This window comes from Protopterus annectens, chromosome 1.part2 (assembly GCF_019279795.1).
Source record: "Protopterus annectens isolate FY-2018-M chromosome 1.part2, PAN1.0, whole genome shotgun sequence".
Taxonomy (NCBI): domain Eukaryota; kingdom Metazoa; phylum Chordata; order Ceratodontiformes; family Protopteridae; genus Protopterus; species Protopterus annectens.
The window spans coordinates 933410416-933423850 of NC_056727.1; the positions used below are offsets into that span (position 1 = coordinate 933410416).

Consider the following 13435-nt stretch of genomic DNA (forward strand, 5'->3'; position numbering starts at 1 on the left):
AATCGAAAAAGGTTATCCATTTATCTTGTGTATCTCACTAGGTAGCACCTCTTCCTCCTCCCTTGCTGGCTTTTCTAGTCTGTTATTCATTTGTCTGTCCCACTAGATTGTTCTTCTGGGGTGATGTAACTGGAAATTCTCATTAGTTCTTCTCCATCAGTTTTGCTCATCTGTTAAGGAGTATGGGGGGACATGAAAAACCTATCTGCAGTACTATCATCTCCATTGTTAATTGATATGGATCTCCCTTCATACGAGGGAACTGCACCTGTCATTTGCTCCCGTCATCTTAGAGTGATCTAGAAGCATCATTCTTATTTTGCTCTGCCATTACTTCACACTAAATCCTCATGATACTAATTTGGAACTGACACTAGATAAAGCTAATTACAGCATTACTACCAACTGTACCTTCCCACATTGAGATTACATGATGAGGAGATTGTATAATGATAGGTGTAAATTGCGTGATGTACTCTGACTTCCGTAGTGTTGGAGAATAACTTTTTGTACTTCGAAGGGGAAACCTTTAGACAAGTTAAGGGGATAGGGTTGGGTGCTGCTTGTGTCCCCAGTTATGCCAACCTGGTTTTGTTAGCATGGGAAAAAGAAGCTGTCTTTGGTTCAGAATTTCACAATCATCTTAACTTTTACGTAAGATTTTTGGATGATATCTTCATCCTTTGGGATGGTCCAGAAGACAACATCTCAAGATTTATAGAACACTGAGTTGACAGAGAAAGGTATTAAATCAAAAATCTATTGTAAACCCACATTTAGCAACTCATACCTTCCATTTGGTAGTGCCCACTCTTTCTCACAAAAAGGAGTTTAGTAAAGGGCCAGTGTATAAGGGTTGTCAGGATGACTTCTAATAAAGATGATCTCGCACCCAAGGTAGAAAAGGTCGCACACGTGTTCTTTGATAGAGGATATCCATGATGGTTATTACAGCACACCTCAGGGAACATACCCAGCGAATGGCATGGGAAGAACCTACCCTTGCTACTTTAGGGGATTGATGGTTAAGAGTCTGTTCAACAAAGAAAAAAGCAGTAAGAAGGACTTCGAAAGAGCCATGGTGGTTGAATTTAATTATGCATCTGATAGAGTTAAGGAGATTAGTAGCAAAAATTGGAATATGTTTACATATTCCTCTGAGTTTGGGAGGATTGTAGGATCCAGTCTAAAATTTATTTTTAAAATGGGTCAGAGCTTGAAAATCCTGTATGAGAGGGGTTTACAGCCCGACCTAGGATTAGATATGGAACCAAAAAATGTGGGGCATGTGATCAGTGTATGTATATCTTAGAGGCTGAGTACCTAACCCTTGAGACCACCTTACAAACTAAGGTGCACTTCAAAAGAGGAAGTTGAGAGAGTAAAAGACTAGTTTTCTTAGTTGTATGCGCAAAATGCAATAAATTCTATGTAGGAAAAACTGAAAGACCATTAAGAAAACTAATTTATGATCATTTTTACAGCATCAAAAGTAAATGCCCTTTTTAATCATACATTACTGGATATGACACGCACTGAATTTAAATTTGGAATTTTAGAACTAATTGACATTAATCCTAGGCCTCCCCTAGGACTGGGAATGCTGGTTGGAATATAAAGAACTCTTATTTTGACTCAGTGCCTTTAAACCCCCCACCCATACCGGTTTGAATGACCATATTAGTATTAAGCCTGTATTGAAATTACTTACACCTGGGTAATAACATGGGGGCAAAATGTTTTTTTCTTTAACAACAGAATGCTTAACAACTTGTGGTTTCTTTTGACTTGCTGTGTTTCTGTCTTTACATGTTTTTTTCTTCTGAATCTTTTTTAACTAAGTGGGATGTCCACAAAAAGTTTAAGACCTTAAACAGTTTAAACCACAGTCATGTTAGCAAACAGTCTAATAGTAGTAGTTCTTTAAGAAGAGGAGTTAATAAGTGAGGCTGAACTTGCAACTAATTAAATTATTTGGTATTAGCCAATAAGCAAGTGATGTTTGGTTTGAAAATAGTATTTAACTCTCTTTTAGGCTTGTTTTAGTGTGTTCTGATGAAGTCCTTAATTTGTAAGGACAAAAGTAATTAATCTTATTTTGTAAATAAAACTTTTGTTTTATCCCTGTTTGGATTCCTATTTGGATTTGGAGACTTGCACTGCACACTATACTAGTCACCACTTCTTCAATTTATTTGTAGTGTGTTTGGTGACTGTTGAACCCCTTTTTTTCATTTATTTATACTCTGATCGATTGATTTAGACCCCAGTGGAGTGCTAATAATACCTATATGCAGGGATGGAAACTTTTTTCAAGTGGTATAAGAATACGACTGAAAAATGTCACTGGCTTTAGTTTGCTTTGTATATGCTTGACTTTGCCATGTAGCCATTGTTGCAGTAACATTACAGAAATACTGTCTTTTCTGGTTGCTGCCTGTTAAAATGGATGTGACACATCTGGCATTATTAGATGTCCTTTTGTGTCACTGTTGAGTATTCGTTACAGTAAGGATCCCTTGCCTAGGGCAGCCTGGCATCTGAACAGTATACCAAAGCCTTAGGCTGCAATAGGGACATAGTACGTCACATGTATGCTCCCTGTGCATGGTGTTGGGCATAAAGGTGTGATGTACCATCCTCAGAATGTCTTTGCCATCAGTCCATATGCCATCCGCAATTGTCAATCTGAACACTTTTTCATCTCCTGGTTGCCAAGCGATTTTTAGGTAAGTGCCCTGTGATGGCTGCCATCCTACGTATATAGAATTTTGTAGATAATTCTGTCGTTTGTAAATATTAATATAAGCCACAGGCTTGTTCTCTTAAATGGAAAAAATTGTATTAAATGTTGAATATCAGAAATGTAACAACAGTGCACTCTGCTGGAAAAAAAGATAAGTCAAGCCTTGTATGACTGTTTGATCTCAAACTCAGAGCCATGATGTCTGGACCAGCAGAGTGTTTCTGTTTTGAGAACAGAGTTAATTGCTAGATTTTACTTATGTGATGTTTTTAAGTGCTATGGTTTCCTGACCAGATGCAAAATCAAAGATATGTTAAACTCTGGGTTTCTGTTAGCCTGGGAACCAGGGAAAATGATGTAATCTAAAATGAGTCAGTAGTGATGTATTATCAATTTAAAAGGCTGTGAGAGAGAGAGAGAGCATTTTGGATTTTGTCTAAAGCTGACAACAACTCACCAGTACTCTGCATTTGCTTTATATGTAAGTTTATTTAGAACTGTGATTGCTTTTAGGAAAAGATAGAAAATAGTAAGTTTAGTCTAGCTGTTTTCTATATTTGTCAGAACTATTCTACAGTATTATTTTAAGCATTTTCCTGTGATGCCTGAAGTCTTGACTAGCACTGTGTAGCAAGAAGTAACGTCTCGTGGTGGTGTTAAATATTCTTAAACCTTTCAACTGTGGCTGGTTTGTGTAGAGATAATTTAAGCACTAGAGTACATTGCATGTATATACTGATTCTGTACAAAGCCACTCCAGTAGACTTGCTGCTCAGTCACACTATTTGGATAATAGTAGTGCACAGTAATTGAACACCCTTTGGTAAGGGCCTTATTAGTAGCTGATATTAGTGGTTAGTGGCAGCTGGTGCTACTTATAGACTGGCAGGAAGGGGGGATAGCTGGAGAACCTGTGCCATCCTTCCCCAGGAGTGTCTGTGTGTTTTTATATAACTCATATCTTAAAGTCTGTGTGTGTGTGTGTGTGTGTGTGTGTGTGAGCTACTTGGGCAAAGACTAAAAGCACTGGTTGGACAGAGAGGGTGCTGGAGGTTTTAGCTTGACCACTAGGCTAAGCTCTGTGTCAGTGGGTAGTCTTATTGGAGATCTGGAGAGAGAGAGAGAGAAACCAGCCCCAGACTGATTGTGATCTCTGTATGCTCTTACGGGAAATTGTACTTTACTGTGTGTGTACTTGTTATCCTTCCCAATGTGGATACCCCTCATATATATACATACATAGACCATAGGCCATAGACCTCTAGGAATGAGCTCTAGGAGGCTTAGGTAAGAATAAACCTTTTTTTACCATAAAAGGAGATAAATTCAGTTAACCATTTGGTCAATGTAACTTTGGAAACTGGTTGCCCATTTTGTTAGGAGAGAAGGAAACAAACAACTGGTCTGTTTTCCTGAAGTCTTTGGTTATATAAAGATAAAAGCAAAGTTGTCTGTGCACATCCAAAAGGTGGGTATATACTCTCACTTTGAAAAGTTTGGAGGGAAAACTGGTAGATTAATAACCTGGTTTATGTTGAACTCCAAAGCTACCTTGGGCAAATAGGTTAGTTCATAAAGACACCCTGTCTTTGTGAAAAACAGGTAAGGAGGTTTAGAAGACAGAGTCTGGATTTCAGATATTTGTCTAGCTGATGTAATGGCAACCAGAAAATGGTTTTCCAAGACAAATATTTAAGATCTGCCTTGGCTGAAGGTTCAAAGGGAGTCTGGGTTAAGGCCTGAAGTATAATAGTTAAATCCCAAGGAAGAGTAGGATCCTTTAATAAAGGTCTAAATAAAAAGGCTCCTCTGAGAAAGACTTTACATAGTTTAAAAGAAGCTAAGATAGCTATTTTTGCCCAATTGAGAATTAGAAATTGCAGCCAGTTGAACTTTAGTAGTTGAAAAACTAGCCTCTTCATTGAAAATTGAAGCTAAAAATTCAAGGATAGATGGAACAGGTGCTGAAAAGGGATCTAGGTCCTTGTTGATAGCCTGAAACACAAATCTCCTCCATTTACTTTTGTAAATCCTTCTAGTAGAAGTTTTTTGAGATAAGGTATGATGGACCAGGGAGGAGAGCCTGAGCTGTCTAGCAATCAGTGGAATTTGGAGAAACCATTTGGTCAGTTTGAGGCCTGTGTCTGGATGAGTCACACCTCTTTGGTGAGACAGGAGGTCTGAAGTGTGATTCAGTATCTAGGGCGGATGCAGAAGCTGAGGCCAGAGAAAGGGTAACCAAATCTGATGATGACAGAAGACTGCAGTAAGGAAAACTGTGTTCTACAACCAGTCGTGGACTCTAGCATCTCTCTGTGACTTGCCCATTGGAGGGATTGGGGCAAAAAAACTGCTGCAGTTGTTGAGCAGTAAGCAAAGATATTGCAGCATGGCTGGCCTTGTCAACAGAAAATCCTCTCCATCACTGACATTGAGACACCACTAGTGAGGCATCACAATGGACTTGCTTAGTTGGTCTGCAATCACACTGGCATTCCCCAGAATGGGCATTGCTGTCAGAAAGCGACCAGAAGAGATCATGTATTGCCACACCCTCAATGCTTTTTGACAACATTAATATTATGTGGTTCCTCCCTGTTTGCTGATGTACCAGACCACTGACATATTGTCCAGCTGAATGGCAGTTGTCCCGGCTGGGATCATAGTATTATAGCAAGTTAGTAGCCTACTGGCCCAGAGGACCTTATAAGCCTAGCCAATAAATTAGCTCATGTCCAGCAGGGACATAGGTGGAATCCCAGGGGTGTATTTTCTATTTCCCATCCAGTCAAGAGCATCTTGAAAGGCCTGCAATGCTAAGAGAACTGCTGTAATTTCCAGAACATTTATATGCATCTTGCCCTCTTCGGGGGATCACATACAGTGGACTGTCCTTCCCAAGTAGCGTCCCCGCACCCCACTTGGGAGAGGAGACATCTGTGGTCATTGTGGCCATGGTCAGGGAAAACAAGTGGATGACCTTCCAAGAGTAAGAAGGTACCTTTTGTATGCCTATGAGATGCTGACTGGAGCAGTTAAGGGATGTTGATGAACTGACCATTGCACCGACAGCATCTGTTGAAGTATTCACATGTGAAATCTGTCCAGAGAAACAGAGGTGATTGCTGCTGTCATGGATCCCAAGGCTTGTAAAATTAATTGTGCTGAAAGAGAAGAAGTTTGTTTACTTTCCTGACCTGGTTTCTCAGTGCCTGAATTAGACTAGAGGAAAGAGAGTCTGTCTGACTGGCTGTGTCTAGACGACCATCTACAAACTCCAGAGTCTGGGTAGGTGTGAGTTGTGATTTGTTGCAATTGACAATGGTGCCTAGTTGGGCGCACAACTTGAGCAAGTAGTTCCTTGTCTGTAGGAGACTCCTGTTTGGGACAGGTGAGAGCCAGTTGTCTAGGTATGGAAACACTCAAAATTCCAGTAGTCTCAAGTGAGTCGCTGCCACTGCTATGCATTTTGTGAACATTCTGGGAGCTGCAGTGAGACAAAAGGACAGTGCCCTGAGCTGGTAATGACTGGCTCCCAGACAGAATTGCAGATCTCTTCTGGAGTGCCCGTTCATTTTGCTGTGATACTACACCTCTTGAAGATGTATTGAGTACATTCAGTCATCTTTTTGCAGTAGCTGCAAAGTGGACTGAGCAATAACCATGCAAAACTTTGAATACTGTACAGACTGATTTAGTTTATTGAGATACGGATTTGGTCTCAAGTCCCTTGCCATTTTTGGCACCAAGAAGAATCTTGAGTAGGTTCTGGATCCTCTGTGGTCTGGGGGGACCTCCTGGTTGACTCTTTCTAGCAGCTCATTTATTTCTAGAGATGCTGCTTCCCTCTGATTGGGTGGAACATCTGGAGATTCTTTTCACATTGGTTTGTGAGATTTAGGAATATTGTATAGTATAACCTCCGGATATGAGACTCTGCATCCAAGAATCTTTTGTTACAGATAGCAAAGTTTTCTGGTGCAGAGACTAATGTCCCCCAACTGCTTCCTGAGGGAGAGAGTCAAGCCTTATAGGTTCATAGGTAGGTACTAGGCTATCGACCCAAGGGCCTATGTAAGCCTAGCCAACAAGGTTCCCTGGCTTATGCCACCCAAGAAAGTTATTTTCCTATACCACTGTTGTGCAGAGAGACAGAAGTGATCCCCGGGATGTATTTCCTATTTCCCATCCACTCAAGATTTTTCTTGAAGAGTGCTAATGAACAACTTTGCTTGACATAGATGGGTAGCCTGTTCCAGAGTATGGGAAGTCTCTGGGATAAGAATCTATCCCTTCAGCATGTTCTGTTTATTGTGGTGACAAGGGTTAGGTCCCTAGAGCGTGTAGCTCGGAGGGATTGGGATTTCTTTAGGTGCAGCATGTCCAACAGCTCTGGGTTTGACATAGCTTTATATGTTAGGCAGAGATCACCTCGGAGTAGGCAATATGCTACGGAGTAAAGCTGAAGTTTTTTGAGGCAGTCAGTGTAGGACATTTGTTTGAGTCCAGTAATCCTCTTTGTGAGGTACTTGTGGCATTTCCAGCTGCTGCAGATGTCTTGTGAGGTACATTCCAAAAGGGGTGTTTTACTCTATAATGGGTCTAATGAGTGTTGAGTAGAGGGGAACGATGACCTCTTTTTTTTTTTTTTCCTGGATGAGAACCCTTTTATGATGAGGTGTGTCATGTAGAAGAACTTCCTGACTACTGTGGCGATGTGACTATCAAAGGAGAGACTCCTGTCCACCTGGGTCCCAAGGTCTCTTACACACATTCGGTGTTAAGTATATTGCTGCCTATGTGGTAGTTCATGGGTATTGAGTTTTTACCAAAGGGGATGACGCTGCACTTTTTTGGTATTGAGCTTGAGGCCATGGCTCTGACACCAGGCATCTATCTCAGTGAGGCCCTTCTGTAGGATGTTCACATCATTTAGGGACTTGACTATGGCTCCTAGTTTGCAGTCATCTGTGAACTTCGTTAGCCAGAGGCCTTCTGTGTTAGCCTGTACTTCAGAGAAGTAGATACCGAACAGGAGAGGTCCCAGGACGGAACCCTGTGGTACTCCACTTGTCACTGGTTTGAGGTCAGATTTGGAGTCTGCAACTTTTACAGTGTGGGAGATTTGGAGTCTGCAACTTTTACAGTGTGGGTTCTGTCAGTGAGCCAGTTGGCAACCCATCTTGTGACATAGGGATTTATGCCTAGTTTATTGAGTTTAGCTATAATTCCAGAATGGGGGATGGTGTCGAAAGCCTTGGCAATGTCAAGATAGGCTGGGTGAACCACTTTACCCTCATCTATGGCTTTGGTGACTGCCTCAAAGAAGTCAATCAGGTTCAGGAGGCATGATCTGCCTTTCGCAAACACGAACTGGGTGGGATCCAGAGTTTGGAGTTTACCAATGTCTTTGTTTATGAGTTCCATGATGATATGTTCCATGGCCTTGCAGACCAGGCTTGTCAGGCTAATAGGTCAATAGTTCCCAGGATCAGTCATGGCTCCCCCTTTGTGGAGTGGGATAACTGTTGCTGTGCGCCATTCATTGTGTTTTTGGCTTTAGAGAGTGCAGCTTTCACCTGCTTAGTTGTGATTACAGGGACTCTGAATTCTCCCTGTATAGATATGGGCCCTTTAGGGGGTGAGGGTGGGTAAAGTTATCACTGAACCTGTCTGTCAGGATGTTGGCAATATCAGGTGGTTCTGTAATTTTCGTGCTTTTGTGCTGTAACTCAGACCAGATCTGGGTGTTGCCATTGAGATTCTTGACATTGCTATAGAATGCTTTGTGGTTGTCCTTGGAAATTAGTGGTGATTTTATTTTCATAGCTAGCTTTTTAGGATCATACAAGGGATCTCAACTTCTTACTGAGGCTGATAAGGGAGCTCCTCCACTCATGGGATTTTACTCTCTTTTGCAACAGTTTCTTCCTTCTGTTGTACAGTTTGTTTATGGCAGGGGACCACCAGATTGGCTTCCTTTTTTTGGAGGATAGCATCTTGGTTCTGTTTGGGATAGCACGATCCATGCACTCATGTAAGTGCTTATAGAGTGCATTTGTGTAGGATTCAGCAGTTGTAACTGTATTGTCCATCTGCATGGCTGTCATGAAGTTCACCACTTCTGTCTTAAGAAGCATAAAGCTGGCTTTGGAGAAATTTTTTACTGTGGTTTCCTTAATGGGGGGTGGAGGTGGGATGTGGATATCAAGGGTGATTAGCTTATGGTCGGATCGGACCAACGAGGATTTGACTTCAGGTGTGGAACACCGGTCACTCATGTTGGTAATGACTAGGTCTAGGATATTGTTGCCCCTGGTGGGGGTGTGGATAAGTTGATCTAGGGCACTGGAGTTTATGAATTCCAGAAAGTGTTGCGCTAAGGAGTTGGTACATGAGTAGTTTTCCCAGTTAATTATTTTATTTATTTATTTTACATTTGTTAACCGGGGGTGTCTGACTGAGCCGAAAAGGCCCTTTTTCAGCAGAGGCCCGGGGAGAAAAGCTCCACAAAGAAATATTACAGACACATTTAGTTATTTAGACATAATCAGTATACACACAAATTACAAGAGACATGTTTTTACAGTGACATGTGGTACAAACAGTTACAGTGGAGAGAACAATCAAAAAAGATATTAATTTTAGTAATAGATTTGTGGTGTACAGCTGAACTTTGGAATGTAGGTAGAATACATACATAGTACACAGGTACAGTACATACATTGTAGATTAGCCAGTGTTTGTGAGTAAGATTGAAAAACTATTATAAATTGCTCTAGATTTAGTATGCATATGTTACCCGCTTTCACTAGCCTGGGGAGCAATCATGGCACTGCCAACTTTGCTTGAGATGTTGCCTGATGAGGTCTTTAAAGGAGGCTTTGGATGATGTGTTTTGAATGCTAGTAGGGACAGAGTTCCATTTTGTAGCCACCGAACTACTATATAGTGCATCTCCAAAGCTATTGTAGCTGTTGGTGACTTCTAGTAGTAGTTTGCTTGATGATCTAAGAGGCCTTTTGGCTGAGTGATGTTGTACTAGGTTTTTGAGGGCAGGACACTTATTGGGGAGGTAATAGATAGAATGACAGAGGCAGAGCTGATTGTAGGTTAGGAGGTTGGGCAGTTCAACCCAGTGGAGCTGTCTCAAAGCAGTACAATGATGAGTTCTATATGAGCAATCTGCAGCAAAACGGGCAATTCTGTTATAGCAAGCTTCCATTTTGCTTAGTTCAGTTTTGTTGAGATTAGTCAGAATGGGAGATGCATAGAGTAGGGTGGATAGAAGTTGGGAGCGAGCAATGGCTGATCTTGTGTTGTTGGTAAGAAATGGTTTGATACGGTAGAGTGACCCCAGTTTGGCATGTACTTTTTTAATAGTTAAGTTCAGATGACTATCAAATTTTAGGTGTGAGTCTATGGTTATTCCCAATAGCAGCCTGTGGCACTGGAGCAATTGGAGTAGCATTTGTGGAGTAGATAGTGAATTGACTGTTAGTGTTTTTGTTAGAACTGGTTATAATCATAAGCTGAGTTTTCTTTGGATTGAGGATAAGTTGGGCTTTGGTAAGGTAGTTTTCAACGTCAGAGAATGCTAGTTGAATTGTTTGCAGGAGGGTGGCAATGTTTTGTGCAGCACAGATTAAGGTAGTGTCATCTGCATACTGAATTATAGATGCATGCTGTGTGGAGGTGTGGAGGTCATTTGTGAAGACTGTGAATAGTAGTGGTCCTAAGATAGAACCCTGTGGGACTCCTATAGTTATGGGCAGCTGAAGAGAGAGAATTTTCCCATTTCACAGCTTGGTACCTGTCAGTTAAGTAGCTTTGGAACCAGGTAAGAGTGGAATTAGATGATATTGGTTTAGTTTGTTTAGCAGGATTTGGTGTGAGACTGTGTCAAATGCTTTGGACATATCCAAAAAAGAGTTGACACTTGCAGGCCTTCATTTTGAGACTGTTTACTGTGTCTGTGAAGCAGAGGAGAGCTGTAGTGGTACTATGGGCAGGTCTGAAACCATGCTGAGTAGGTGACAGGATGTTGCAGTCTAGGAGATAGTTTAGCATCTGGGTATGGATGCATTTTTCTAGGATTTTGGCCAGGGGAAGAGTAAAGCAATGGGTCTGTAGTTATTAAGTTCAGTGGAGGTCCCGCCTTTATGTATGGGTGTAACATAGGATATTTTCCAGAGTTTGGGCACATAGTTTTCAACAATTGATCTGTTTATGAGAGTGGAGACTGGGATAGCAATAGCATCTGCTGTAAGTTTCAAGAAATAGCTGGGGAGTAGGTCGGCTGCTGTTGATGAGGTTTTTAGTTTGGAGAGCATGCTTTTGATTGAAGTGGTGGAAACTGTTTTGAGGGTAAAGCTAGTATTAGAGTTATTTGTGTTGGGGGGGGGGATAGTGAGGAAGGAACTGTCCTGTGATACTAAGGATAGAATTGAGTTCACAAAGTGGGAGTTGAATTGTGTTTCGATGGGAACTTTAGTGTCAGGGGTGGTTGGTTTGGGGGTAGCCTTTTGGGTGGATTTTAGTAGCTGGTTTACATTTTGCCAAAATTTTTGCGGATTGTGTTGCTATTTAGTTTGTAATGTTGTGTAGTAGGATTTTTTGTCCAGCCTAATGCATTTTTTTGCACGGTTGCGCAGTTTTTGGTACTTAGTTAGGCTTTGTGTTTTTGTTATTTTGATAGTAACGCCAGGCAGTGTCACTGGACTTGAGGATTTGTTTGGTTTCTTTACTGAGCCAGGGATATCCTGGGATTAATGGTGGGGTAGATGAAGTCACCCATTATTAGGGTGTTTGGTTGAACTGTAATATTTTCCAGTACATCAAGAAAAGAGGAGTGGGAATCCTGGGGCATGGTGGGGGATCTGTAGCAAGCTACAATTTGGATTGCAGTTTTGCCCATAGTTAGTTGCACTTGGATAACCTCGGATGCTTTATGCTGAGCAACTAGCCTGAAGATGTGGATATCCTTAATGAATATGGACACACCCCCGCCTTTGGTGTTTCGGTCCAGGTTACATGGCCGAAAAGTGTGGTATGAGTTATAGCCTGGTAGTGCAGGGGTGCTCTCTGGAGCCTTGAACCAGGTCTCAGTCACTGCACAGATATCTATGTTCTCCATTTTAAGGAGTGCCTCCAGTGAGTGCATTTTGAAATTTAGACATCTAGCATTGAGTAGCATTACCCTCAGTTTTTGCTTGTCCGTTCCTGTTATGGTGGTGAATTTGTTATTTGAACCCTGCCTAAAAAAGGCACTATAGGGGCAGCAAGAGACTTAGCCAGTATCCGGAATCCCAGGGGTGACAGGTGCAGGCCATCTGTGGCAAAGCATCGTGGTCTGTCGACCATGTCATCCCAAGCAGACAGATACTGGATCCCCTTAGAATGACACCAGAAATTTAGCCAATTGTTGAAGTCAATCATTTTGTCCTTGTACTGCGGTATCATTCTGGGCGATGGCAGAATGCTACTCATGGCTAGGGTCATACCTGCTGGGCTACAAGATCGGAGAGCTCTTCCAGGTCTCTTTTCATGTAGTCCAGGGAGGTACGTTTCAGGTCATTCACACCAACATGGACAATGACAGAGTCATATTTGTACTTGGTGTGGAGTGACCTGAGTGCGTGGGTTATGTGGCGGATCCTGGCACCCGACAGGAAGCTGACAGTAACCTTCTCCTTGTTTAGCCTAGTGAGTAGGACATCAGTGTGCCTGACTATAGAGTCACCTATTGAGTGGCACACTGAGTCTGTGGGCTGTGTGTCATTTGGGCTGTGTTGGGGAATGGAGGTTGCTTGTATTTCTGCTTTGGAGGTTTCTGTTGCTTAGGCAGATTATTATCGAGAGCCTCCGCAAATGTTTTTGAGTTTCTATGTGTGGATTTTGGTGGTGTATACTTAGTGAGACTATGTGATGAGTGTGGTGTGGTGCATATGTTTACCTTCTCCTCATGACTGTCAAGTTCAGTCTTGGTTGGAGAGAGCTTTACCTCCAGTATTGGCTAGATGAGTGCATCTCTCACAGGTTGTAGTGTTGGGTGGTAGGAGGAGAGGGTTGTCTGTGTACATGAGGCAATTTCTACATTGCCTCAAGATGCCCAGATTAATCGGATAGACAGGGGAGAACACTGGGAGCTGACCCTTGGACATGCCTGAATAAAAACTGTTTAACACCAGTGAGAAAAGTAAGTACAAAAACTGTTTTCCTCTAGGTAATGAGGAAGGTTGAGTGCTATAGTAATTACTAGCTTATTTAGTGCTTAGAAGTTCTGAACAAGTGCTGAGCATGAGTAAGCAAATATAAGTGCGAAAACTAAGAATCTGTACCTGCACTAGACGAGTTACAGGACAGAAACAAGTGCAAATGCAGGCTTTCAAATCAGAAAGTTGAGAGAGATAGAAGATTGCCCAAACTGCCAATAACTACAAATTCTGGGCCAGAACCACTCCTTATGAGGTAGGCAGGTTACCTAGTGTTTACCACTCCCACTGATAAGCTAGAAAGCTTCCCTCCAACACAGAAAGGCTTGGGGGGCTCAGAAGCTTACAAACAGTCATGGATACAGCAAATCTGTATCTGGAGCATTAGTTACTGGAAAGGTAGGAAACAGGCTTACAGGTTTTTTTTTTCTTTTACGGAAAAGTAGCAAAAACAATAGTAAAAACAATTCACATG

At 41.8% G+C, this 13435-nt stretch overlaps 1 protein-coding gene across 4 annotated transcripts in view; it reads left to right on the forward strand.

Annotated features, from left to right (window-relative positions):
• The window catches only part of LBR (lamin B receptor), a 962918-nt gene that overhangs the window by 161771 nt on the left and 787712 nt on the right, over positions 1 to 13435 (forward strand). The gene's annotated exons all lie outside the window — the stretch shown is intronic.